Source organism: Manis javanica, chromosome 10 (assembly GCF_040802235.1).
Source record: "Manis javanica isolate MJ-LG chromosome 10, MJ_LKY, whole genome shotgun sequence".
Lineage (NCBI taxonomy): Eukaryota > Metazoa > Chordata > Mammalia > Pholidota > Manidae > Manis > Manis javanica.
In genome coordinates, this window is record NC_133165.1 from 11,377,388 (window position 1) to 11,404,398 (window position 27,011).

Here is a 27,011-nt window from a genome sequence, read left to right on the forward strand (position 1 = left end):
CTGGGAATGTAGCAAGTTTGGGAAAGAAGTATACCGAGAGCATAAACTAGGAAATTCCAAAACAGGTACGTTGCAATGAACTGGAAAAGGGATGGTACTCTTCTCCTTAGTTACCATAAAATGATAATTAACATATGCTTTATATTAACTTACATACATTATAGGATGTCTGACAACATTTCTCTCTGTTTGTTTCTGAAAGGAAAGTAGCGACACACAGCAGCAATTCACTGGAGAATTCCGCTTTATTAGGGAAAGGTGCTGGGTTATATAGGAAGGGGCATGAATTGATTGAGGTGTCACTTCTACGGGGCTGGTGGCTGTTGGCTAGGTGCTGGGATTGGGAGGGGAGCGAGAGGTGATTGGGCTTCAGGTGGCACCGGCGGGAACCGAGGACCCCGAAGAGAAGCTGGAAGTTTGCCATCTTACTGGTGGGGGGCCCTTCATTCTCCCCTTTCTCCTCTATGGGGTTGTGGACATTGCTTTCTCTCTGGCTGCTTCCTGTTGAACAGGGGCGGAGAAGGGAGTGAGGGCTTGAGGATTGGGAGGAAAGGGTTGATAGGACTCCCCACAGTAAGGATGAGTAAATGTGGACTTCTTCAGGTTTGGAAATCAATGAAGGTTCCCTGTAACCATAGGTCGAGGACCTGTTGATTCCAATGGTGCCAAGAGGATATGGGTGTCAGGAGCCAGGTGTCTGCAGCCATTGTTTCCAGGAACAGTTTCCAGTGGAGAGAGGGGTCCATCTCAGCGTGTGGTGAGGAGGTCACGTGAGGGTGAGGGATCTTCTGTGGCCAGAAGCTGGTAGTTCCTGAGTAAAAGCTGGTTGAAAGCTTGATTAGAGATTTTTCCGACTTGGCATTTGATGAACTTTATTATACAGGGTAAGAAGAGACAGGCGAGAAGAATGATTATTATGGGGCCTGCGGTGGGAAAGTGTAAACTATGGGATTAGGGTGACGAGAATGCAGGGTGTATCGGAGCTGAGAGGCAGTGAGTTGAAAAGACTGCCATTACACCAAAAGAAGTGTCCCGGTTGCATAAAAGTCTTAGGGCCAGAGGTAGGGGTATAGATAGAGAGGCAGAGAAGTGTGCGGGGGGGTGTAGATAGAGAGGCAGTGAAGTGCGCTGGAGTGGGGTGGAGTTGGGCTTACACAGTGGTGGATGGTGAGATTATCTGCGTATTCTGGTTCCCATAGGGGTATGTCTGCCAGGGAGCAGAGGGGTTGTCTTTCTGCATGGAAGGAGTAGTTGGAAATGATTAAGGGGCACGGTGGCCAGCAGTGGGCGCTGTAGTGATGCACACAAGAAACAATTGGTGGTGTTAAGGGTGTGGTTGAGAAAGATGGTGGTGTCTTGAATGAGCTGTAACGAAGAGTAGGAGAAATGGGAAGAGGGGCGAGGATAAGAAGATAAAGAGGCGCCGTCAAGAGTTTGGATAATGACTTTTTCGGAATGTCTGATATCTGATGCAACTTGAGAGATCTGGAAATGAGAGGGAACATATTTTCGAGAGATATGAAGGGTACCGTGGGGGGTCAAGGACCCCCCATAGTAAACTGAGGCTGTGACTCCAGCGGCCTATCAAGAGTCCCAGGGATTTGAGATTGATAAGGAGAATGAGCCGTTGGGATATTTCATGAAACGGTTGGAGGAGTAATACTGTGGGTACTGGAAGTTACCCATGTAGTGAATGGCGCAAGACTAGTAGGGACATCTCCTGTAGGTGTCTGGCCATTGCCTGCAATAGGCTTGTTTTGGTCATAGAGGAAGCAGAGGTAGGGAGAATAAGGGTAGCTGCTAGTGAACACTTCAGTGGAGGGAGGAAAGTGGAGGTATAAAGGCTCAGAGCAGCTTTTCAGAGGGCAGTCTGGTGTGGCAATGAGGGCAGTAACTTTTGTTTGATGCTGTGTGTAAGTCTGTCTGACTTTGAATCGCCATACAAAGGATGCTGGGGTGGTGGGGAAGACAATAGGAATGAGGGGAAAAAAAGCAAGAGCGCATTAAAGGAGGAAAAAGTCATGATTCAGGTATGGATGGCAAAGGGGTGAACGGGATTTTGGAGGAAAGAGGACAGTAAGGTCAGGAGTCTGGAGGGAGGGAGAGTCTGTAAACTTTTGTACGTTAAGAGATCTTTTAGGTAATGTGGGGACAGAATGGTAAGGGGCGCCCTGAATGTCAGTCTATGATCTGCCTTCTGCAAGAGCTGTCTAGTGGCTAATGCTCATAGGCAGGGGACCCATCTCTGAACTGTGGGGTCTAATTGCTTGGAGAGATAAGCTACTGGGGCAAAGGATGGGCCATAATATTGGCCTAGGACTCCTAGAGCTTGACTGGACCTTTCATGAATGTATAATGAGAAGGGCTTCGACAAATTAGGAAGATGGAGAGCTGGGGCTTCCACAAGGGCTTGACGGAGCTTAATGAAGGAGTGTCGAGGTGAGGAGGATAATGGTTCTTCAGGGGGGCCCTTGCTGAGGTCGTATAGGGGTCTTGCCAACAGGGAGAAGTTAGGGATCTACGCTCTAAAATACCCAGCCAGGACTAGAAAGGAAAGGATTTTTGTCTTGGTTTTGGGAATAGGCAGGTCAGAGAGGAGCCGTTTTCTGTCTAAGGTAATGGACTTTCTTTGTTGAGATAGAAGGAATCTGAGATAAGTGACAGGAGGGGAAGAGATTTGAGCTTTGACAGGGGATACTCGGTAACCTCTGGAAGCTAGAAGGTTAAGTAGGGAGGCAGTGTCAAGTTGAGACTGTTCTCACGAGGGACTGCAGAGTAGAAGATTGTCCATGTATTGTAATAAGGTTGACTTGGAGTGATCATGATGAAACTGTTTGAGGTCCTGAACTAGGACCTGTCTAAAAATATGGGGACTATCTCGGAAGCTTTGTGGCAAAACTGTCCAAGTGAGTTGTTCAGAATGTCTTGTGTATGGGTCCATCTAGGTGAAGGTGAAAAAATCTTGGGAGGAGGGGTCCAGAGGGATAGGAAAATGGGTCTTTGAGATCCAGGACTGAGAAGTGGGATGCTGAGGCGATAAAAGGCTGTATGGATTTGGAACTAAGGGATGGATAGGGACAATGGCTATGTTGATGAGGCGAAGGTCTTGGAGGAGGCGGAAAGATCCATTGGTTTTTTAACAGCTAATATGGGGGTACTAAATGGGGAGTGAGTGGGTCTGAGGTAATTTTTGTTTAAGAGATCTTGAATGATGGGTTGGAGGCCTATGAGGTCTGAAATGGTTAGGGGGTATTGGGCCTGACAGATATACTGAGAGGGGTCACATAATTTGATAGAGGCAGGAGGACATAGAGCCACGGAGGGGCTTGTAATGTCCCAAACTTTGGGATTTACAGGGTGTATGATGGCAGAACCGGAGCTTTCATTGGGTAGAGGGGGGTCGTCGGCTATGAGGGCCATCAGAAAGGGAGTACTGGGGGCTGTGGGAGTGGATATAGTTATGGAAACGTGGGGGAGGGAAAGGATGTCTTGTCATAGTAAAGGGATGGGACACTGGGGCATAACCAGGAAGGAGTGGGAGAAAGGTATGGGATTGTCTAGGATTGTGCATAAAAGGTGGGGGGGGTTTAATGGGAAAATCTGTTTACCTCCTACCCCGACTATAGGAGTAATGGCTGGCGTGGTAGGGCCCCGGTATTCTCACAAGACTGAGAGGGTGGCTCCTGTATCTAGGAAGAAGGAGATGGGGCGACTGTTTACTGTTAAAGTAACCCTGGGCTCCTGTTTGGTGATGGAAACCCCTGGGCCCAGTCAATCTTCCTCTGCCAGCCCCACTACGGCGGGCTTAGGATGGGGGTTGTTCGTCCAGCCTCCCCTTCGGGTGGTTAGGCAATCAGACCCCCAGTGACCCTTTTTGTGGCATCTGGGGCATGGGGTGGTAGGAGATCTGGGGGAGAGGCACACCCTTGACCAATGTCCCTCTTTTCTGCACTTGAAACAAGCTTCTGGGTGGGGCTTGTTTGTAGAGGGGCACCCAGGTTGTGGTTTTATCAGCTGGGCCAACATCTGGAAATTGGCCTGATCAGCCTTTTGTTTATGGTGTTCTTTCTCCTCCTCCTGCTTATGGAAGACTTTAAAGGCTACTGTTAGGATCTCAGTCTGTGGGGTAGCGGGGCCCTGTTCTAACTTTTTGAGTTTAGCTTTAATGTCGGGGTAGCTTTGAGCTAGGAAGTATGTCATAAGGACATGTCTTCCGTCAGGCGTTTCTGGGTCCAGGCTGGTATACTGTAATAGGGCTTGAGTGAGTCTGTCTAAGAACTTGGAGGGGGTTTCGTCTCTCTTTTGAATTATGTCTTGGAGCTTTTGAAAATTGACTACTTTACGAGCTGCCTTTTTCAGACCTGCTATTAAGCAGGAGGCAAAAATATCTCGAGAGCGGAGACCCACGGTGGTGTTATAATCCCAGTGTGGGTCTTGTTCAGGGACAGCAGTGGGGCCATGGGGATAGGTGGGGTCAGTCCTGTGGGTTTCGGTAGCCTGCGTTTGGGCGAAGTCCCAAGATCGTCTACGCTCTTCAGGGAGGAGAGTATTGGCCAGGGGCATGAAAATGTCATGATGTGTGAGGCTGTAAGACTGGAGGGTCCATTGAAACTCCCTGATGTATGTTGTGGGATCAGTGGAAAAGGAACCTAGGCGTGTCTCTAGTTGGGCTAAATCTCCTAAGGAGAAAGGGACGTGAACGCGCACGATGCCTTTGGATCCTGCTACCTCCCAGTGGGGGGTGATAACTTTGGGAGGCCCTCGGGACCGAGTCTGAGGGGGACTGAAGGGTTCTGGCTCAGTCTGAAGGGGAGTGACACGGTCTAGCCACGCCTAGTCAAGCAGGTCCTGAAGTGCGGAAGGGGGTCAAAGAAAATAAAGAAAGATAGAATCGGACCCACGTGTTGCCAGCCAGCAGCCCTGCTGCTTGCCTCTGCAGCTCTAGTTGGGCTTGAACTCATGACTCTGAGGTTAAGAGTCCCATGCTCTTCTAACTGAGCTGCAGCAGGACTCTAGTTAATTGCTTATGGAATGCGTAAACAGAATGTTCTTTGTTCTCCATTCCTGCCACATTGGCAAGTGGGGGAAGGGCATAGCTAGAAGCAGGGACGGTGTTTCTACACATCTTCAAGGTCTCCCTATTTTCAGAGTGAGGAGTCTTGGCAAGATATGTTTTTGTGGACAGATAACTTCTAAGGACTGCACATGTTTTTGTGGACAGATAACTTCTAAGGACTGCACCGGTTGTTCTCTAGCTTGTGCTTTCCCATGCTGCATTCAGACATGGGGGAAGGTGCTTTCCCATTCTCCCTACAAACATGTGAGAAGACAAAGGCGGTCCCTAACAGGGGAGAAACAGGTGATGAGGGCAAAGATGGGGGGGGATGCCCCCGGGACCTAGTTAAAGGGGGGGCTGAAAGGCTCAGGCTTAATCTGCAGGGAATGAAGGTGGAGGAGGTGAGATGGGGGAGGAGATGGTGGGGGAGGAAGGGAGAAGGGCTGTTGTAGGAGAAGAAGGGGAAGGGAGTGAATGAGAGGCTTCTGCAGGGGCGGCGGCTTGCAGGCCAGGAGAACTTCGGAGGAGTGGGGGGGGGGGTGGAGAAGGCGGAAAGCTTCGATATAGGGAATCTCCTTCCATTTTTTCAGGCACTGGCAGTAGTTAAAGAGATTGCGAGTGATGTTAGGATCAAGAGTTCCCCCTGCGGGCCATTGGTTGTTATTGTCTAGGGGGTATGTCGGCCAATCTTGGGACCAGTGTTTACAGAGAAGTTTTGGTTTTATATCAGGCGTCAGGGAGAGGGTAGCCAGATGCTTAAGCAGGCATTCAAGAGGTGAACTTTCAGGGAGGGATGAGGAGGCTCCCATGGCTAAAGGACAGAGAAGGAGACAAACAGGGGAAGACGAATGGAGATCCTCGGACTGGAAGCAGACCGCCAGGAGACAAAGGGCGTCCCCGATGATCCTTGCTGGTCTGCGGAAACTCGTATACAGGTCAGAATTTCTTAGGAAGTGTGGGTCGTCACCCAGACTTCCCTAAGAAGGCAGAGTGCTGGAGTCACGAGGTACCTAGTGCTAGGAGTTTTCGGCAGACAGAACGGATTTCGGTGGACGGAACAGAAGGGGGGGGGAAGGGAGCGTTCTCATCCTCATTTATGGCCGTTGGAGGAGGGGGCCTGAGGGTCCGCCGCAGCTGTGAAGGCCTGAGGCAGGGATTTATGGCTGTCGGAGGAGGAGCCTGAGGGTCCACCGCAGCCGTGAAGGCCTGAGGCGGGGAACGTTCCCTCCTCGTCCCCGAGCGTCAGGGCCTTGCCAGACGATCACGGTCAATGGCACTGCGATAGCTCGGGGAAGAGTGGCCCACCCCGGGGGGAAAACTTACCTAAAGGCCAGAGAGGAGTGGTGAGTGTGATGAGCCAGTGCCGGAAAAAGAGGACGAGGGCGAGCTGCTGCTGGTGTCGGGGTGAAGACGGGGCCCAGTTGGGGTGTCCCGTCTCCCGGGTTTCGGCACCAATGAAAGGAAAGGAGCGACACACAGCAGCAATTCACCGGAGAATTCCGCTTTATTAGGGAAAGGTGCTGAGTTATATAGGAAGGGGCATGCATTGATTGAGGTGTCACTTCTACGGGCTGGTGGCTGTTGGCTAGGTGCTGGAATTGGGAGGGGGGCGAGAGGAGATTGGGCTTCAGGTGGCGCCAGCGGGAACTGAGGACCCCGAAGAGAAGCCGGAAGTTTGCCATCTTACTGGTGGGGGCCCTTCAGTTTCTTTCCAGTAATATTACACATGCAATTAAGAAATAACCCTCTTTATGGCTTACATTCCAAGGGGAAGGCATTCTCCAAAAGGGTTGAATCCTTTACGGGGTTGGAGTTAAGGATTCAGCGTGTTTACCATCTGACTGTGCTCTTTCCAGCTCTTCTGGTTTAGTTTGAATCTTCCCCACTGACTAATAAAATGTCATTAGTTTTTATCTTAACTGAACGGAAGTTATGATTTTATTAATTGAAATTGCGGTTAAACTGACGTTTCCATTGCCAATATAAAATGACTTGAGAAAATTAATTCCTTACAAAGAACAAAGAATCCTCATCTACTAAAGGGAGCAAATGTTCCCCAAGCACATTACAGTATGCAATCACATACAGGTAAGCAGTCACCCTTCTACGGAGGGCCGAGGTCACAAAACACATACGCACGATGATTCCAACCCCCAATGCTCACAAGTCAGAGGAGGCTGGAGAAAACCCTGGAAGATCACTAAGTTAGAGCTTATAGGAAGAATGATCTTCATTAGGGGGAACAGAGTGAGTGGTTCATTCTGGAAATGTTATTGTAATAGCAAAAACTAGCCCAAGTAGGCCTGGGCTTAGTTGTGACCATGATGTTTCTTTATTAAAATTATATTTCTGCTAGACATTCATTTCTGTTTGACTTTCTCTGCCACAGAACCAATTTACTGAACCAGTTAGACTAGGTTGGGTACAGGCAGAATGTTAACTCTATTCATTTTCACTGCTACCTTTTGGATTTTATCTGAAGATTTATTGTTTCTTTTTCCTGAATGAAGTGGGGTCTATTCCATAGGTTTTAGAAAACTTGCAAAAAAAAAAAAAAAAGAAATCCAGGCCTTTTACAAAAACACACAGACCATTATCCAATTTAAAACTTCTTTCCTATCTCAGCTCATACCTCACCAGCTGCACGGGGGAAGAAAGTCATGGCTGACTTCATTGTTTTTTTCTTGATAAACTTTGAACGTCACATTTCTGGTCTCTATGGGGTCAGCTGTAGGGCAGTAGAGAAGTGGCAAAGGGCCTTTCATAACTGGTTCAGTTGTAACAAGTTTGGGTCTTTGTACTGGCTGCTGGCTTTTTTTCCTTGTGAGATGATTTTGTGGTTTCCTCTGATAGCACTTTTTGCTGGTACTTTAAGCATTAAAAGGTTATGCTTGCTCTAAAAAGGAATGCAACTTGCTCTTAGGGCTGAAGAAACTGCATCAATTCCTAATTCTGTGTTAAGTAACTTCCTGGTGGGAACTTGAATTCCACCACAGTGGGAATATTTACATAACATGTTACAGAGCTTTAAAAAAAAACTAGGAGGGGAGTGCAAGGAGGGTCCATCAACTACTAAACATGAACTAGCCCACCACTTTTTATATTGCTTCTTCAGGCCTCTTCAGCTGGCCTTTTGTTTGAAAGCACTTTTTGAGAGTCATTTTACATACCAGTCATTGTTCCTTAACCTTAGCAACATAGTATAAATAAATGTTCAGCGCTCTTTTAAAGACTTCGTCACTTTGGAGGAGTGGGGAGGGAAATAGAGCATGCACATATGACCAACCTTTCCACAGAATTCCTCACTACTGGCATCTGATGTCCAGTTACATGTTCTTGGACATTTCTTATAAGAATGGACTTCTGTCTTTTGGTTTCTCTCTAGGCTTTTAAAAAAAGTTTAGTACAGTTTGAGAGAGGTAGAGAGATAAACCATATTATCAAATGGCCATTCTGATACTCCAACCCTCAATTTCATTGCTTTAAATTAAAATAATCAAATTTACCCTCACAGCTTGTTTTGAAGATTAAAAGCTAAAATGCACAATTTTGTTTAAATCAACAGTCAGAATTTGCATTATTATGACTATGTAACTATTTTTCTCTTGTAAAAGCCTGGCTGCTAGGATAGAAATGAGTAGAAGGAGGGTAAATTACCATTGTGTGTGTACATAGACTTTTGTTTCCTTCTATTTTTATTTCAATCTCCGATTCTTCTCCTGGAATACCATTTTGGTCTTAATGAAACATGAAGAGGAAATGCAAGAGAGACTATGAAAATACTCCGCTATTCCTTTTCAACTCTCCATTCATTCATTCAACAATTATCGAGGTCTTATTCTATATCTGACATTGTGTTATGTGTTGTGAGGGATACAAAGATGCCTTTAAAAGCTGAGCTTAAAACCTGGTCAGGAAATGACTTCCATGAAGCCAGTTCAATCAAGAAATATGCGTTCATAGATGCTCAATTTAACTCAGGATCTAAGCCATTAGGTACTTTAAAAAAAATAGAAAGCTCTAGGAGTCTTTTTAAACCATGAAAATTTTTGTATTAGCAATTATCTGAAAAGTCCATTGGTAATTATTACAGTTTAATGATAACCTGCCCTACTGGTTCTTAAATGCCAATTGCTTTAAGAATTGGAGGGTCACAGACATTATTATGCTAATTTTCTACTTCACTTGCAAAGACATTCCTTGTAAGAGAGGATTCGGGGCAACGGAGCAAAGCTAAGGAAATGTCAAGAGAATGAACAAATTAAATCCTCAAATACAGAGAAATGGAGTTATTCCAAAGATGTTGATAAAATTTATATAACAGAATGAACCATTTCTTAAGGAAGTCTTTCACACCATTTCCCTTAGTATTTATCCTAATCCACTCATGCTTGGAATAGCTGTTTCTGTGGGCTTTATTTCCAAAGACCATCTGTGAAAGGAGAATCAAGATAAGTCTTTTAGATTCGCCTGGATCATCGAAACTTCCAGAAAGTAGAAGTGGTGGAGTGGTGCATGTAACCAGGAAGGAACATACAGAATGTGGTTAAGGTCACCAGCAGCTGGCTGACTCAAATCTTGTCTTCATGAAGTTCAATATAGATAGAAAAGGGAGAAATTAGAATATTCCTAAACAAGATGACCTTAATCAAAGGATTGCATGTATTTATCTTAAAGTCAAAGGAAAGCTGGCTGTTTTGGAAAGCAGCTAAGAAGTCAGTGAAATGGGAGAGATGGAAGATACTGGAAAGAAAGAAGAGAATCACTAGGCAAGAGCCATCTTATGGGAAGTGATCAAGTCCGAGAACAGGTGAAAAGCTGAGGGAGTTATGGGCTGGAATAAAAACAGGGACACAGAAATGGGATCATGTGAGAATGAATGTAGATAACCATGTAGAAAAGTGGTAAAGGGTATGGACCGTGGAGCCAGATTGGCTGGATATGAAGCTGAGCCCCACCAGCTTTTAACCACGTTGTTCATGGACAAAAGGTTTCACTTCTCTGCGCTTCCGTCACGTTTCATGTAAAATAGGGATAATAGTATCTTCATCACAGCTTCCTTGTGAGAATTAAATGTATTATCATCTATAAAGCACTCAAAGTAGTGCCTGGTAGAAAAGGGAGAAATTGCACATTCAACGTTAGCTCTAATTATTTTTAAATATCAGCTGCTGCACAGGGAAGGTAGAATGAGGGGAACTGGAATTTTTAAAGGGAGAGAAAAGTCTCTAGTAAACGCTCTACCGTGTTGACCACACACAGTAACACTAAAAATCACCCTGAGCAACTCCACTGCTTGCTGTTCCAGTGTTTTGTGTTTACTCATCAAATCCTTACAACAACCTATAATGGCAGCTACATAACTATTCCCATTTACAGATGAGGATACAGTTTAAATAACCAAATGCCCGGGCATCCCTTTAGCTACTGGAGATTATTCTGGACTGTACTGAAATACAATGAGCTCTGCAGCCTCTATAATTTGTTACAAATTTTACTCATATATTAGGATATTCGGCTAAAGCTATGAGCAAGTTACGGCTTGATAGCACACGCTACGAAATTGATATGTTTATTGATAAGTTTATGTAATTGGTATAGATTAATGATGAGGAAAAAAACAAAAATAGGATCAACAGAGAGGAGAGGGTAGGTAGGCTGAGGACTGTGGGCTTGATTGTGTATGCAGTTGGAGGGCCATTTACTGAATCCTGTGCTCAGATGTTCTCTGTCATGAACACTTGATGACTCTCTACCTGCCTCGTTAGAGAACTCTGTACCTATGCTGCACTCTTCTGACGGTGCACATATTATGCAACAACAAAATTATCAAATGCATGTATCCTCTTCTCAGGGAAGAGTAACAGCCCATACCACTTGCCACATTAACCTTTCCTTTTTCTTCATATTAAGATTTTTGCCTTCTGTTCACTTTTCCTGTCCTATTGCTCATAAACATTTGATTTCCACAGGCTTTGTTGAAATGTGCAAGTTTTCCCAGAGCTGCAATCCCAGCTAGTGTTCACTAGCTCTCCCCCTTATCTATGTGATTGCAAGGGACCATCTGCTGTTTGAAATTGCATTGTTGCCAGTTAGAGGTACGCTAAGAAGATTCAAATCTGTTACCACCCTGCAGAGGAGAAAACCTGTTTTATATATTCCTAAAGGTGGCTTTATATCAAATGCCTGACTTATTTCCATTTGAGGAAGTTTAAGAAGGACTAGGGTTGAAAAACTCTGATAATGCTACCCATAGGCATCCAGCCTAGACATAAGGACGCTAAGTGGAAAATGTGTTGTTATTGTTGGTTATAAGGCTCTAAACTTACATAATTAGGAGGACATCTGTGATTTTAGTTCTTTTATTTGTGTGTTTGCACTTCTAATCAAAGCAGCTCTTCTTGATGGTTTCATGTAACGTCTTACCGCATTTCATGTTGTTACGTTCATCATTAATTCTCCAGAGCAGCTTCCACTTTATGTTCTTTCTTAATAGCTAGAGACAAACGAATGTTGTCCTAGTTGGCCGCGTGAGTGGATTGAATTTGGAATCTTTAAAAAGAGGATGCTTTTCAGACAAAGCTTTGAGGCGTATGAATGGAAGGGCGATCCCCCCAAGTTGACTGCTGGGCTGTAATCGGAGAGAATGCTTTTCTTACAAGGGCTGTGTCAGATCACGCCTCCTCCTTGGAGCTGCAAAACATTACCAATTGAGGCTAGAGTATGAAGGTACTCATTATAGTTCCTTGTATAGATGATTATTTGAGATGGAGGACTCCAGTTACTTGTTACTAAAGGATGAATAGGTGATTTGCATTTTTTTTAACATGTTTCGGAGAAACTTATCCCTTTGAGAAGTAGAAGGGAAAAGAGCCTCTTCTGTCTTCCCACCTTACAAATTCCTTGGCAAAAGTCTGTTTTTGACAAAGAAATATCTTTGTGAAGCAGTATCCCAGATCCCAAAGCCAATTACCAAATCACTTCCTTTCTCTAGACTAGCCCCGAAGGCTTTTTGAGAAGCATTTTCAAGAAAATGGGCATGTCTAAAAGTTACACATTCTTGGGAAAACTATGTCACTTAACCTTTCTTATTAATCTTTTATAAATATAGCTTAGTTAATATATGTAGTTAAACTTAGTGTTACTGGTCCTATAGATTAGGTGGCTGTCCTCAGAATCAGGACTTTGACTTCAGTATAAATCAGAGAAATAGTGTGCACACGTCAGTAACATCATATTGATGGGATGTGGTATTGCAGCGTGTTATCATTTTTAGGTACTTAAATGTTTTGATGTTAGTGTCATTTTTGTGAATATGGAAGTTAAAGATTCAAAAAATAGTAAGAAAAATAAAATCTGGTAATGAGATGTTTGGGTATATCGGCCTTCTAGGAGAGAATGAAATGAATTTCCTGAAGGTGTTTTCATCAAGCTCCTCATACTACCTGAGAAAACTGGAAAAAAAAAAAAAAAAGAGATTTTTGGCTTAAAAAAAATCCTCCTTGTAGGTAAAAATTTCTTTCTAGTGAATTATTTTCTATATGGTTACATAAAATATATATGATGAAACTTTTCTTTAAACTTTGCTCAAAATTATTTTACAAAAATTTGGGGACTTTTAAAATGTAGATATGGTAAGCAAATTTCAGAGAGAAAGAAACTGACAGCTAAAAGAAAAAAAAAAATTCAGGCCCTGTCTCCTGGCTTAATTTACTACTCTTTCTTTAGATTGAAATTGCCTCTGGTTGTTTCTGGCTGCAAGAACTGCAATTGTTTGGACGATTCTGAAAGGTATTGCTAGAGAACATAATTACTATTTTCACTAGTGTGTGAAATGCACAGAAGATTTATAACAAACTTTCATATATTCAAGGTCATTACCATAATTAGTTATGTATGAGACACTCTTTCAGGAATGTTAATACATTATTTGCAGAAACTGAGGCATAAAACTTGTTCAGGCACTGAGTGGTAAAGGAAAAAGTAAATAACAGGTTAGTTTTGCAATCTTGATCCCCAGGAAAAATAAGTTATGAGAGTTATTTTATTCCCACTAGTCCTTTATCTTTTATTCATGCTCTTTTACTAAGACATTGAGATATTTTAGAAGAGGTTCTTAGTCTTTGAGCAATGCTGAGGCTGTCCTGTGAATGCCTCTGAGAATTCTGGCCTCAGTACAACTTGACATATGTCAGTCAGGCACATGACGGGCTGATGTGTGAAGATAAAACGAGGCACGGTGTTTATCTTAGCACACAGTTTCACTGAGAGATGGAGAGTCCACATGCTTTGTGTCATTTTTGCCCCAGCAGTTATTAAATGTTCTCACTGGCAGCAGTCTAATAGGGGATTTTCCACTGATTACTTTCACAAATAAGAGCCAGGCCCCTTGAGGAGAAGAATAGTATGAGAGTTCAGCAAAGAGAACTCTAAAAGGGAAGTTCAAAGGAGTTTCATGTTGCATATTGCAAAGGAGAAGATCATAAAGCTAAGGGAAATACCAGATGAAGTAATAATGTCCTGGCTGCACATGAAGTAGAACAGGACAAGCACAAGGTGGTAGTGAATATGCATATATTAGCTTAAACATTTGAGGGAGGAGGCATACTAGAAGAAGAAATTCCCTGTAGGGATATTTTATTTGATCAGGTTGATAAGTTGTTATGCTGGGAAAATGTGAAGGTAAGCATTTATAAGCACTTCAAGGTAAGCATTTATAAGCAGTTTAAACCAAGGACTTTTGATACCTGTAATGGAGTGTGATTTATAAGATACAAACTGAGGCATTTTTACTTGACTTATGATTATTGATCATAACTTGATTATCTAATCGCAAAGTAAACATTCCTGGCATTCTTAGAAATGCAAAAATATTTATTGCATGGTATATATATGGATGTTTGAAGATCATTCTCTCAGAGCTTTCACTTCATGAGACAAGGATAAAGAAAGAGCAGAAAACATTGATTATTACCTCTGTGAATGGATGGAATAATCTCTCTGCAAAATTCATATGTAGAAGCCCTTTACTCCAAAACTGCAGAAAATGACTGTTTGGAAAAATAGGACCTTAAAAGAGATGATCAAGTTAGAAAAGGATTGTTAGTGTGTGTCCCAATTCAACATGACCAATGTCCTTACAAAGAAAGGAGATTAAACACAGACAATACAGAGGGACAACTACATGAGGACACAAATGTTTATCAATAGGTAAAGCAGGTTTAAAAAAAAACCACACGAAAAGAGTGCAGTCAAGAAAGGGGTAAAGATGGCGGTGTGAGAGGAGAGACAGAGGCTTCTGCCTAAAACTGGATAAAATTAGAAAATGAAATTGGCGCAACTAATCCTGAGAGAGCAACAGGAAAGAGGATACGTCAGACTGCACACACCTGGAGAAAAGAGCAGACCTCACCGAATGGGGTAACGTACCAGAGCTGTGGCTCGCTGGGACCCGAGCCCCTCCCCCACCCCAGCTCACTGGCAGGAGGAAGAGAAACAGAGCAGGGAGGGAGTGGAAGGCCTGGGACTGCTGAATACCTAGCTCCAGAGATCTGCGCTGGGAGCACAAACCTACATTTCATGAGACTCGCATGACTACTGGGTTGGAAAGTTAATACAGGCAGAGTTCCTGGGGAGACTGGGATTCTGGCTGTTTGTGGAAAGCAGGGATCCATATCTGGCTGCTCTGGGACAAAAACATACCTGTGTGACCAGCCCACTGGCTCAGGCAGTGGAGACAGGCACAGCAGCCAGGAGGCAGGGAACAGGTCTTTCCTCCCCCCAGGCACCGGTACCACTCCCTGCAAACCCCAACATTGCTTCAGGGGCTGAGCAGCTCCAGAGACTACAGCTTCTGGACACTAGAGGGCGCCATATACAAACATGAAACACCAAAGGAACCTTGTCCAGAGTAAAATTATTAATACAACTCCCGAGAAAGATTTAAATGATATTGGCCTCATGACTCTTCCTAATAGGGAGTTCAAAATAAAAATCACAAACATTCTAATGGAGGTACGGAAAGACATCCAAGAACTCATCAATAAATTCACGTCAGAGATCCAATGGTTGAAGAGCACGATGGAGGGTATTTAAAGCAGGTTGGATACAGTGGAGGAGACAATAAATGAAATAGAAACTAGAGAAGAGGAATACAAAGAAGCTGAGGCACAGAGAGAACAAAGGATCTCTAAGAATGAAAGAATATTGAGAGAACTGTGTGACCAATCCAAGTGGAACAATATTCACAACATAGGGACACCAGAAGAAGAAGAGAGAGAGAAAGGGATAAAAAGTGTCTATGAGGAGGTAGTTGCTGAAAACTTCCCCAATCTGGGGAAGGACATAGTCTCTCAGGCCATGGAGATCCATAGATCTCCCAACACAAGGGACCCAAGAAAGACAACACCAAGACACATAGTAATTAAAATGGGAAAGATCAAGGATAAGGACAGACTGTTAAAAGCAGCCAGAGAGAGAAATAAGATCACATACAAAGGAAAGTGCATCAGGCTAACATCAGACTTCTCAGCAGAAACCTTACAGGCCAGAAAGGAGTGGCATGATGTATTTAATGCCATGAAGGCAGAAGGGCCTGGAGCAAAGATTTTTTTTTACTTGATCTGGCAAGATTATCATTTAAATTTGAAGGAGGGATTAAATAATTTCCAGATAAGCAAAAGCTGAGAGAGTTTACCTCCAACAAACCATCTCTGCAGTTTATTTTTGAGGGACTGCTATAGATGGAAGTGTTCCTAGGGTTGGATAGCTGTCACCAGAGGTAGTAAAACCATGGTAGGGATGGTGGAGCAGCTGATTGCAAGGCAAATGCAAATCTCCAAAGTCTATCAAGGGATAGACAAAAAGTACATAATTTGATACCTAATATATAAAGAATGAAGGAGGAAGAAAAAGGAGGAGAAATAGAAAAGAACCTTTAGATTGTATTTGTAATAGCATACTAAGTGAGTTAAGTTAGACTCTTAGATAGTAAGGAAAGTAACATGGAACCTTTGATAACCACGAATCCAAAGCCTGAAATGGCAATAAGCACATACCTATCGATAATCACCCTAAATGTAAACAGAATGAATCCACCAATGAAAAGACACAGAGTCACTGAATGGATAAAAAAACAAGAACCATTTATATGCTGCTTACAAGAGACTCACCTCAAACCCAAAGACATGCACAGACTAAAAGTCAAGGGATGGAAAAACATATTTTATGCAAACAATAGGGAGAAAAAAGCAGGTGTTGCAGTACAAGTATCAGACAAAATAGACTTCAAAACAAAGAAAGTAACAAGAGATAAATAAGGATATTACATAATGATAAAGGGCTCAGTCCAACAAGAGGATATAACCATTATAAATATATATGCACCCAACACAGGAGCACCAGCATATGTGAAACTAATACTAACAGAACTAAAGAGGGAAATAGACTGCAATGCATTCATTTTAGGAGACTTCAGCACACCATTCACTCCAAAGGACAGATCCACCAGACAGAAAATAAGTAAGGACACAGAGGCACTGAACAGCACACTAGAACAGATGGACCTATTAGACATTTATAGAACTCTATACCCAAAAGCAACAGGATACAGATTCTTCTCAAGTACACATGGAACATTCTCCAGAATAGACCACATACTAGGTCACAAAAAGAGCCTCAATAAATTCAAAAAGATAGAAATTCTACCAACCAACTTTTCAGACCACACAGGCATAAAACTGGAAATAAATTGTACAAAGAAAGCAAAAAGGCTCACAAACACATGGAGGCTTAACAACACGCTCCTAAATAGTCAATGGATCAATGACCAAATTAAAATGGAGATCCAGCAATATATGGAAATAAATGACAACAACAACACAAAGCCCCAACTTCTGTGGGATGCAGCGAAAGCAGTCTTAAGAGGAAAGTATATAGCAATCCAGGCATATTTAAAGAAGGAAAAACAAACCCAAGTGAATAGTCTAACATCACAATTATCAAAATTGGAAAAAAGAGAACAAACGAGGCCTAAAGTCAGCAGAAGGAGGGACATAATAAAGATCGGAGAAGAAATAAACAAAATTGAGAAGAATAAAACAACAGAAAAAAATCAATGAAACCAAGAGCTGGTTCTTTAAGAAAATAGGCAAAATAGATAAGCCTCTAGCCAGACTTATTAAGAGAAAAAGAGAATCAACACACATCAACAGAATCAGAAACGAGAAAGGAAACATCACGACGGACCCAACAGAAATACAAAGATTTATTAGAGACTACTATGAAAACGTATATGCTAAGAAGCTGGAAAACCTAGAAGAAATGGCCAACTTCCTGGAAAAATACAACCTTCCAAGACTGATCAAGGAAGAAACACAAAATCTAAATAAACCAATTACCAGCAAAGAAATTGAAGTGGTAATCAAAAAACTACCTAAGAACAAAAACCCCAGGCCAGATGGATTTACCTCGGAATTTTATGAGACATACAGAGAAGATATAATTCCCATTCTCCTTAACGTTTTCCAAAAAATAGAAGAGGAGGGAATACTCCCAAACTCATTCTATGAAGCCAACATCAATATCATCCTAATACCAAAACCAGGCAAAGACCCCACCAAAAAAGAAAATTCAGACCAATATCCCTGATGAATGTAGATGCAAAAATACTCAACAAAATATTAGCAAACCGAATTCAAAAATACATCAAGAGGATCATACACCATGACCAAGTGGGATTCATCCCAGGGATGCAAGGATGGTACAACATTCGAAAATCCATCAACATCATCCACCACATCAACAAAAAGAAAGACAAAACCCACATGATCATCTCCATAGATGCTGAAAAAGCATTCAACAACATCCATTCATGATAAAAATTCAACAAAATGGGTATAGAGGACAAGTACCTCAACATAATAAAGGCCATATAAGATAAACCCACAGCCAACATCATACTGAACAGTGAAAAGCTGAAGGCTTTTCTCTGAGATCGGGAACAAGACAGGGATGCCCACTCTCCCTACTGTTATTTAACATAGTACTGGAGGTCCTAGCCACGGCAATTAGACAAAACAAAGAAATACAAGGAATCCAGATTGGTAAAGAAGAAATTAAACTGTCATTATTTGCAGATGCCATGATACTGTACTTAAAAAAACCCTAAATACTCCACTCCAAACCTACTAGAACTGATATTGGAATACAGCAAAGTTACAGGATACAAAATTAACGCAAAGAAATAGGTAGCTTTCCTGTACACTAACAATGAACTAATAGAAAGAGAAATCAGGAAAACAATTCCATTCACAAGTGCAACAAAAGAATAAAATACTTAGGAATAAACCTTACCAAAGAAGTTAAAGACACTCTTAAGAGAAATTAAAGAGGACACAACAAATGGAAACTCATTCCATGCTCTTGGCTAGGAAGAATTAATATCGTCAAAATGGCCATCCTGCCCAAAGCAATATACAGATGTGATGAAATCACTATCAAATTACCAACATTTTTCAACGAACTAGAACAAATAGTTCAAAAATTCATATGGAAACAACAAAGACCCCAAATAGCCAAAGCAATCCTGAGAAGGAAGAATAAAGTGGGGGGGGATCTTGCTCCCCAACTTCAAGTTCTACTACAAAGCCACAGTAATCAAGACAGTTTGGTACTGGCACAAGAACAGAGCCACAGACCAATGGAACAGAATAGAGACTCCAAACATTAACCCAAACATATATGGTCAATTAATATATGATAAAGGAGCCATGGACATACAATGGGGAAATGACAGTCTCTTCAACAGATGGTGCTGGCAAAACTGGACAGCTACTTGTAAGAGAGTGAAACTGGATCACTGCCTAACCCTATACACAAAAGTAAATAAATGGATCAAAGACCTGAATGTAAGTCATGAAACCATAAAACTCTTAGGAAAAAACATAGGCAAAAATCTCTTGGACATAAACATGAGTGCCTTCTTCATGAACATATCTCCCGGGCAAGGAAAACAAAAGCATAAATGAACAAGTGGGACTATATTAAGCTGAAAAGCTCCTGTACAGCAAAGGACACCATCAATAGAACAAAAAGGAACCCTACAATATGGGAGAATATATTCATAAATGACAAATCTGATAAAGGTTGACATCCAAAATATATAGAGAGCTCACGCACCTCAACAAACAAAAAGTGAACAAACCAATTAAAAAATGGGCAGAGGAGCTGAACAGTTCTTCAAAGAAGAAATTCAGATGGCCAACAGACACATGAGAAGATGCTCCACATCACTTGTCATCAGAGAAATGCAAATTAAAACCACAATGAGATATCACCTCACACCAGTAAGGATAGCCACCATCCAAAAGACAAACAACAACAAATGTTGGCAAGGTTGTGGAGAAAGGGGAACCCTCCTACACTGCTGGTGGGAATGTAAATTAGTTCAACCATTGTGGAAAGCAGTATGAACGTTCCTCAAAAAGCTCAAAATAGAAATACCATTTGACCCAGGAATTCCACTTCTAGGAATTTACCCTAAGAATGCAGGATCCCAGTTTGAAAAAGACATATGCACCCCTGTTTATCACAGCACTATTTACAATAGCCGAGAAATGGAAGCAACCTAAGTGTCCATCAGTAGGTGAATGGATAAAGAAGATGTGGTACATATACACAATGGAATATTATGCAGCCATAAGAAGAAAACAAATCCTACCATTTGCAACAACATGGATGGAGCTAGAGGGTATTATGCTCAGTGAAATAAGCCAGGTGGAGAAAGACAAGTACCAAATGATTTCACTCATATGTGGAGTATAAGAACAAAGAAAAACTGAAGGAACAAAACAGCAGCAGAATCGCAGTACCCAAGAATGGACTAACGGTTACCAAAGGGAAAAGTACTGGGCAGGAGGGGTGGGAAGGGAGGGATAAGGGCAGGGAAAAAGAAAGGGGGCCTTACAATTAACATGTATAATGTGGGGGTGGCATAAGGAGGGCTGTGCAACACAGAGAAGACAAATAGTGAGTCTACAGCATCTTATTACGCTGATGGACAGTGACTGTAATGGGGTTTGTGGGGAGGGACTTGGTGAAGGGAGGAGTCCAGTAACCATAATGTTGTTCATGTAATTGTAGATTAATGATAATAAAATGAATTTAAGAAACCCACACATATATAAAATGTCAATACACTGGAATAATACTCAGCAACAAAAAGGCAACAGACTACATAGGCACCCAAAATATGGATGGATGCCAAGATCAGTATGTCGGTGAAAAGGTGAGGCAATAATAAAGAATACATTCTCTACTGTCCGTATTTGTTATTCTGACTGTGATGATGGCTTTAAATTTACATATATGTACATGTGTCAAAGCTCATCAAATGGTGTCCTTTTAATATGTACATTTACTGTCTGTAAATGAAAACTCAGTAGGTTGTTAAAAGAGTGTTCGGTCTAAACCTGAGGAGAGAGCAGCCCAGAGGGAGTGGAAGAAAGAGAAATGGTCTGCTAAGGCTGCCATGATAAGGCACCACAGACTGGGCAGCTTAAACAACAGAAATGTATTTTCTTCTATTTCTGGAGTCTAGAAGTCCAAGAACAAGATGCCAGCACTTTTGGTTTCTTCAAAGGTCTCTCTCCTTTGGTAGAATGAATACTGTTCAAGATATGTAGCCTATGTAGAAATGATGTAAGTACACATATCCTTGTGTGAACAGATATAAGGATGTAGCATATCTAAATAGTGTATACCTCTTAGAATGACTCAGGCTAGAAAGACTTCCGATAGCTTTGTGTTAAGACCCTTATTAGAGGATTTTCTCACTTGACTCCAAACAGGAGATCAGTTGATTTGTGCTACTGTGCCTGTGATATGCGCTGTCAGAGTCCTTAAAACAATGGAGAGCTCAGATTTCATCAAGCATATATAACAGGTGATATGACTATGTTTGTACCTACTTGCTGGGAACTATGAGAAAAAAATTCACTAGGAGACTTGAGTGCATTATAATTCATGCCACCAGGAGCAAAATTGATTCTCAATGATATCTGAATCCACACTAACATCTTTTGGGTTCCTTCAGGCTGAAGATTTTATATCAGACCCAATCCCAGTGCATGTGTGTATATGAGTGTGAGTGTGAGTGTGAGTGTGTGTGTGTGTGTGTGTGTGTGTGTGTGTATGTGTGTGTGTGTGAGGGGTTGTTCCCACACATGACCCCAGGCAATTATCAAACACCAACAGGGTGTCCAAGAACTTAACTCAACCCTGAGGCTATCTGCCCTAGGACAGCACCAGATTTCCCAGGTCAGGGGCTCCATCCTACAAGACTGCCCTCCACCCCCACACACCAGGCTGTTACTGTGCTTCTGACCAACCTCCAGCCACCTCCCTTTGGGTTCGATTAATTTGGTAGAGTGGCTCACAGAACTCAGAAGCATGTATGTTGACCAGCTTAATAAAGGATAAAGTAAATGATATAAGTTAACAGCCAGATGAAGAGATGCACAGGGCAAGGTTCCAAATGAAGGAACTTCTATCCTTGTGGCACTTGGGGCCTGACTCAGGGCACGTGGAAGCTTTCTGGTTCCTCAAGCCTAGAAACTCTCTCCAACAGAGAAGCAGGATGTGTGAGAGAGCTGGGCTCTTCTGGGTTTTTGTGAGGGCTTCATGCAGTCATGATTGACTAAGTCATTGGCCAGGGGCCGATTCTACCTCCAGCCCCCCTGCCCTTGGGTGGGTCCCAAAATCTCTCATTAACACAGTAAGACACCCATTTCACCTTTAAGGCTCTGAAGTGTTTTCAGGAACCTTGGATGAAAATCAAATATACCTGGGAAATATATATATATATTTGGTCATCTGAATGAGCAAATATGTATATTTCTTATAACACCTTATATTGTAATATCTAACTATAACTACCTGAAACAATTCAATAATTGTGAAAAATCAAGTTTAATTTACTTCACAACACTTAGTTACTCCCTAAATTGGAAGTAATAATGGTATGGAACATATAGTTTTTTTGAACTGCCTAGTGTTTGATAAATGTAACAAAAGATGATAAGGGTGTCCATCTTTCTATATCTCTTAGGGTTCCTTCAGGCTGATGACTTTATATCTGCTAAATGTTGAGATTTAAAGCTTTAAGCTAAAAGGATAAAGCTCCATTTAAGATAACTAAAATTAGTAGATGCTAAGTGTGGGATAAAACTGCAGTAGTTTCAGAATTTCTCACCTGGCTTTAGTCCATTTACATATTAATAGGTGTTTCTTCTGGCTGCCTCTGGCTCATGGGGTGGAGAGAGGCTGTTCTCTCCTCACCTCTGTTGCATAATTGGTCTGGCGCCTGTCCATCCCTGGGGATCTGTGGGAGGAGTTTCTCCCAGAAGGGGTGGGTGGGGAACTGGGCACTCTGTGGCTGGCGGGACAGGGAGCAAGAGTGGTGGCCAGAGGGGACGAATGAAGCTGGGCCTCATCATGAGCAATAAACCACCTAGCCTTTCCTTAGACTGATTTTGGACACACTGGTTTATTTGTCTCGGCTGGGAACATGCTTCCTGCCCCAGAGCTACGCTAAGAGCCAGGCAATGTGGGTCAAACTGTGTCTTCCAAAAAAGGTATGTTGAAGTCCTAACTCTCTGTACCTGTGAATGTGACCTTATTTGGAAATAAAGCCTTTTGGGGTATAATCAAGATGAAGTCCTAATAGAACAGCGGAGCCCCTAATCCAATGACTGGTATCCTCATAAAAAGAGGGAATTTTGGACACAGAGACATATACAGAAACAGGGAAAAAACTTATATAAGGACTGGAGCAAAGACTGAAATTATGGTGCCACAAACAAAGAAATACCAGATTGCTGGCAACCCCCAGGAGCTAGAGGAGCCAAGGAAATAGTCTTTCCTAGATCCACTGGAGGTAGCATGGCTTTACAGGCACTTTGATTTTGGACTTAAAGCCTCCAGAAGAGTGGGAGAAAAAATTTGTTGTTTAAAGCCACCCAGTTTGTAGTACTTAGCATTCATTAACTTCAAATAACAGAAACAGATAGTGACAAAATTTTGAGTCTTAGAAGTCTGCAATTTTAAATTAAAACAGTTTAGAAAGATACAAGATTTCTAAACAATTGACTTTAATTCTTATACATACTTCATTCTCTAGGTCATCTGTCAATCATGCTTAGATAATAAAAACAGAAAACCCTGTTTTCCTTAAATTTCAAATGTGTCATATAAACTTTTCACCCCCTCCCTAGAATTACTCAATTGAAATAATCAGATTTAAAAAAGAAATTAATTTTTATTGCAGTATTTCTTAATTTGTGACAAAAAATAAGGAACTAAATTTTGGAAATAACACTTCCACTAAATTTCTTGACCAAGCATATGCAGTTCTTTTTAAGCACTTCTATTTAAGTGATTTATGCTACTTTTAAATTCCTGTCTTAGACTTAAATAGTAGCATAAAATTCATAGAAGCGTGTGATTATGATTGATGATTTTAGAGAATTACATTCAAGGAAGTACTTCTCTTTTTTTTAAAGTAAAGTAAGTTTTTAAAGAAAACTTACAAGAATTGAGCAGGTCAGACTTCCTCAGAGTAATAGGATATTAAAAGCAAGGTATAAGCAAATCTAATTACTGTAGGAAGAAAAGCAATGCCATTGATATAAAAAATCTCCCAGTCAATTAGTGTTAAAAGTATCATAGTGAGTCATTATTATTCATGGTTACTGAGAGACTGAATATATAAATGGACAATGGCCATACCATATACAAAAACAGAATTCTACATTCTGCAGCCACAAGTCCGGGAAACCAACTGATTCTCTACAGTAAGCAGCTCGGGAAGCCAGGCTGTTGTCTATATGTCAGACTTGTAGGAAGTCAGACCGCTATCTCTAGTAACAACGTAGGAAGCTAAACAATAACTCCTGTAAAAGTTGGCCCCAAATGGCCAGGACTTGATTAATAACTGACAGCTTCCCTAATTTTTGCTCCTTCAAGTTAAAATCAATCAGAGAAAGCCAGATACGCATCTCTAAACTATCACACAGGATGCCCAGCCCTGGCTTGCCCACCTGCAGCTTCCCCACACCAACCCTCTAATCAAGGCATCCGCCTTCCCTTTTCTGTGAAACGTTCTCATTCCTCTGTCTGTCTTTGATCTGCCAAACAACAAGTGCCGGTGCTCACTGTCGCTGTAGCAAGCTCTGAAGAAATAAACTTCATGTGTTCTCAAATAAACCTTTTAGGTAGAAGAGCCAAATATAGAATGAACTCCTTAAAACTAGTGGCTGATTTTATGAATTTACTTCCAATAGCCAAGTCTAGGCAACCATTAGTGCTCAACATATATAATTGTCAAACAAGTTATTGACAATGCAATTCTAAACTTAGGTAGCCATCATTCACTTACATGTGGAGATAATGTAGATAGTATAGGGTATATTCAATGATGAGCAGTAACTGGGGTGTGTGAATATATTCAGTTTGGCACAGATTGAAGACATACAGATGATTATTCTCTAACGACAAAACAGAATAGCTGCAACATTTTATTCTAGTACATAAAAGGTATGCAAGTAACTGGTGAATAATTACAAGTGTGTAAGGTATGCTTTCAATCCACTGAGACTAAAGTTCACCTGCAAAATCAAGCAGGCAAACTTTATATTTCTCACTTGGTTTTCAGAGGCCCCGCCTTCTCTCTTCCCATCCAGGCCACCTCACCTGCAGCCCCACTCAGTGTTCCCCTGGGAGCCACACCCAGACTGGGCAGACATGGGGGAGAGGAGGGCAGCAAGAAGGGCACTAAGGTGCCCTTAAAAACTCACTTTTATCAAATCAATGATGATGAATAAATGAGTTAATGAATACATTTAAGAGTTATTAATGGTGGAGTTTTTAATGTTTGAGCAATTCAAAGTAATTACTTCTCTTCTAAATTTCAGTTTTTTGTGCTGCTTAGTTACCATTTTCATAAATATCAAGGACAATCAAGGACAAGAAAGGCAAATTAGATAATCATATGCTAGTAATTTAGTTTTCATTAATTGTTACCTGATTATATCAGAAGGACCCTGATAGTAATTTAGTGCCTATTTATTTACACAGTCTATGTAGAAATATTTTTGACTATAAGAAACTGACTGAATCATTTAAACTCACTTCAGGGGTTAAGTGAACAAGGACCATTAATAGATGCTTTTTTATTTTAATGATGTTTCAGAAATACTCTTTTACCAAACAAACCTCAAGCAACAACTTTGATGATTGCTTTTAAAAAAAATGAGCAGTTGATCCTAAAGAAAAAAGATGCTTGTAGTCATCAGGAAATAAACCAGTTGGGAATTTTCAGGTAAGATTGCTTCTCTACTTAATTAATTTAACAAATGGTTAGTGAATGTCACTGGCGTGAGGTGATACTCTCTGAAAAGAGACACGTAAACAGAGGACAATCCTTGATCTCGAAGACTAAGAATTTAGCAACTAGGATGGGTTATTATGTGCTTGGGTGAATTATAATACATGTGTTGTGTTTTTCCTTGCATAAATTCAAAGAATTTCCTTTCTCCCTGTGTATCAGTACTGAGTTCCTCGAAGTTCCAAATACTAGGAAACTGCAAACCCTTACCCCGGTAGGTAACAGTCCTTTGTTACAGGCCCATTTTGGAGGAAGAAAACTGTATGCTCTCAGAAGGTTAGAAAAAGAGGCTGGGCTTTGTGGTGAATGGTTGGAAATGCCTCTACCTGTGAGCTAAAATACGCAAGAGGGATAGAGTAGAGGAATCAAAACCCCATTTCCATGCTACACCTCCCCAAATGTGAGGTAGATAGGATTTGCTCCATTTACCCCACAACGACACAGACTCTAGAGAGAAAAGATGAGAAGTGGGTAGAAGAAGGAAGGGAAAAAAGGAGAAGACTGGGACCACTTCTCCTCCTCACAGGAACTGAGGTGAACTTTGTGTCCAGCCCAAGAGCTGCTGGGATTGAACCTGATTATTTCTGATTTGGAAAAACAAAGACATGCAACAGTGCTAACATCCAAGGCTGACAAAAAAAACTCACTCGGCCACAGGCTGATAACCAAGGCTGATAGTCAGCCGGTAGGCACTGCTGCCATCTGTTAATAAATAACTGCTGTTTCAAACCCACGAAGTTTTCTTTCCATTGCTTCAGCTACCCTGGCTCAGTCTCCACATCTCTGGAATCCCTGCATGCTTCTGAATCCAGCAACTTAAGAGGGAATGCTTGCCTCATCAGGAGCCCCAGGGCCCAACCCCAACATTAAAGCAGCCACCCTTTGATTGGCCTGTGCACATTCATTCACTCACGGTATTCATATTGTGACCTCTCCCTTTTTTTAACCCATTGAACTTGCCAAAAATTGGATTACCGAGAATTATTTAGACAATTTGACAAAAAAGTCTATTACTGTATTACATAAACATGTTGAATATTATCAATTACGCCCTCATTTTGAAAACTGTTCAAAATTCCTTTCATTTTTTTCATGTTTACTTGTGTTTAACTTATGTTGAAGTTTATGGGAGAGTTATACATTTAAAAGAGAGGGAAATAATAACTAAATACTATTCAAAGAAGTTGACAATTTGTGGGGTAATTACAACCACTGCATTATTACTACTCAGGGTTTTTGGTTTGTTTTTTCTATGACACACTAGTATGTGTAGTGGGAGAATTTTGTTATGTATTAACCCATTTATCCTTCCAATTCTTTTTATTATTCTTTTTACTGTTATTATTTTTTTACTATGACATGCTTTCCCTATTAAAATTAAACCTTTAGGGTAGAAAATGTAGAGCTCCTACAGGGTGGACATATAGACTATTCAAACTCTACCTTTGGGTGCCAACATGGGCTTTTAAAACTTACAGCAGAGACAGTAATCTTGAAGGCAGATTTCTCACT

General features: G+C 41.5%; 1 long non-coding RNA gene across 1 annotated transcript in view; it reads left to right on the forward strand.

The window, feature by feature from the left end:
* Positions 1–22,501: 22,501 nt before the first annotated feature.
* LOC108398825 (uncharacterized) overlaps positions 22,502–27,011 on the forward strand; it is a 64,812-nt gene continuing 60,302 nt past the window's right edge. The window contains exons 1-2 of the long non-coding RNA XR_001853518.3: positions 22,502–22,689; positions 25,305–25,433. This is a non-coding gene — a long non-coding RNA (uncharacterized lncRNA). The remainder of the gene's footprint in view (positions 22,690–25,304; positions 25,434–27,011) is intronic.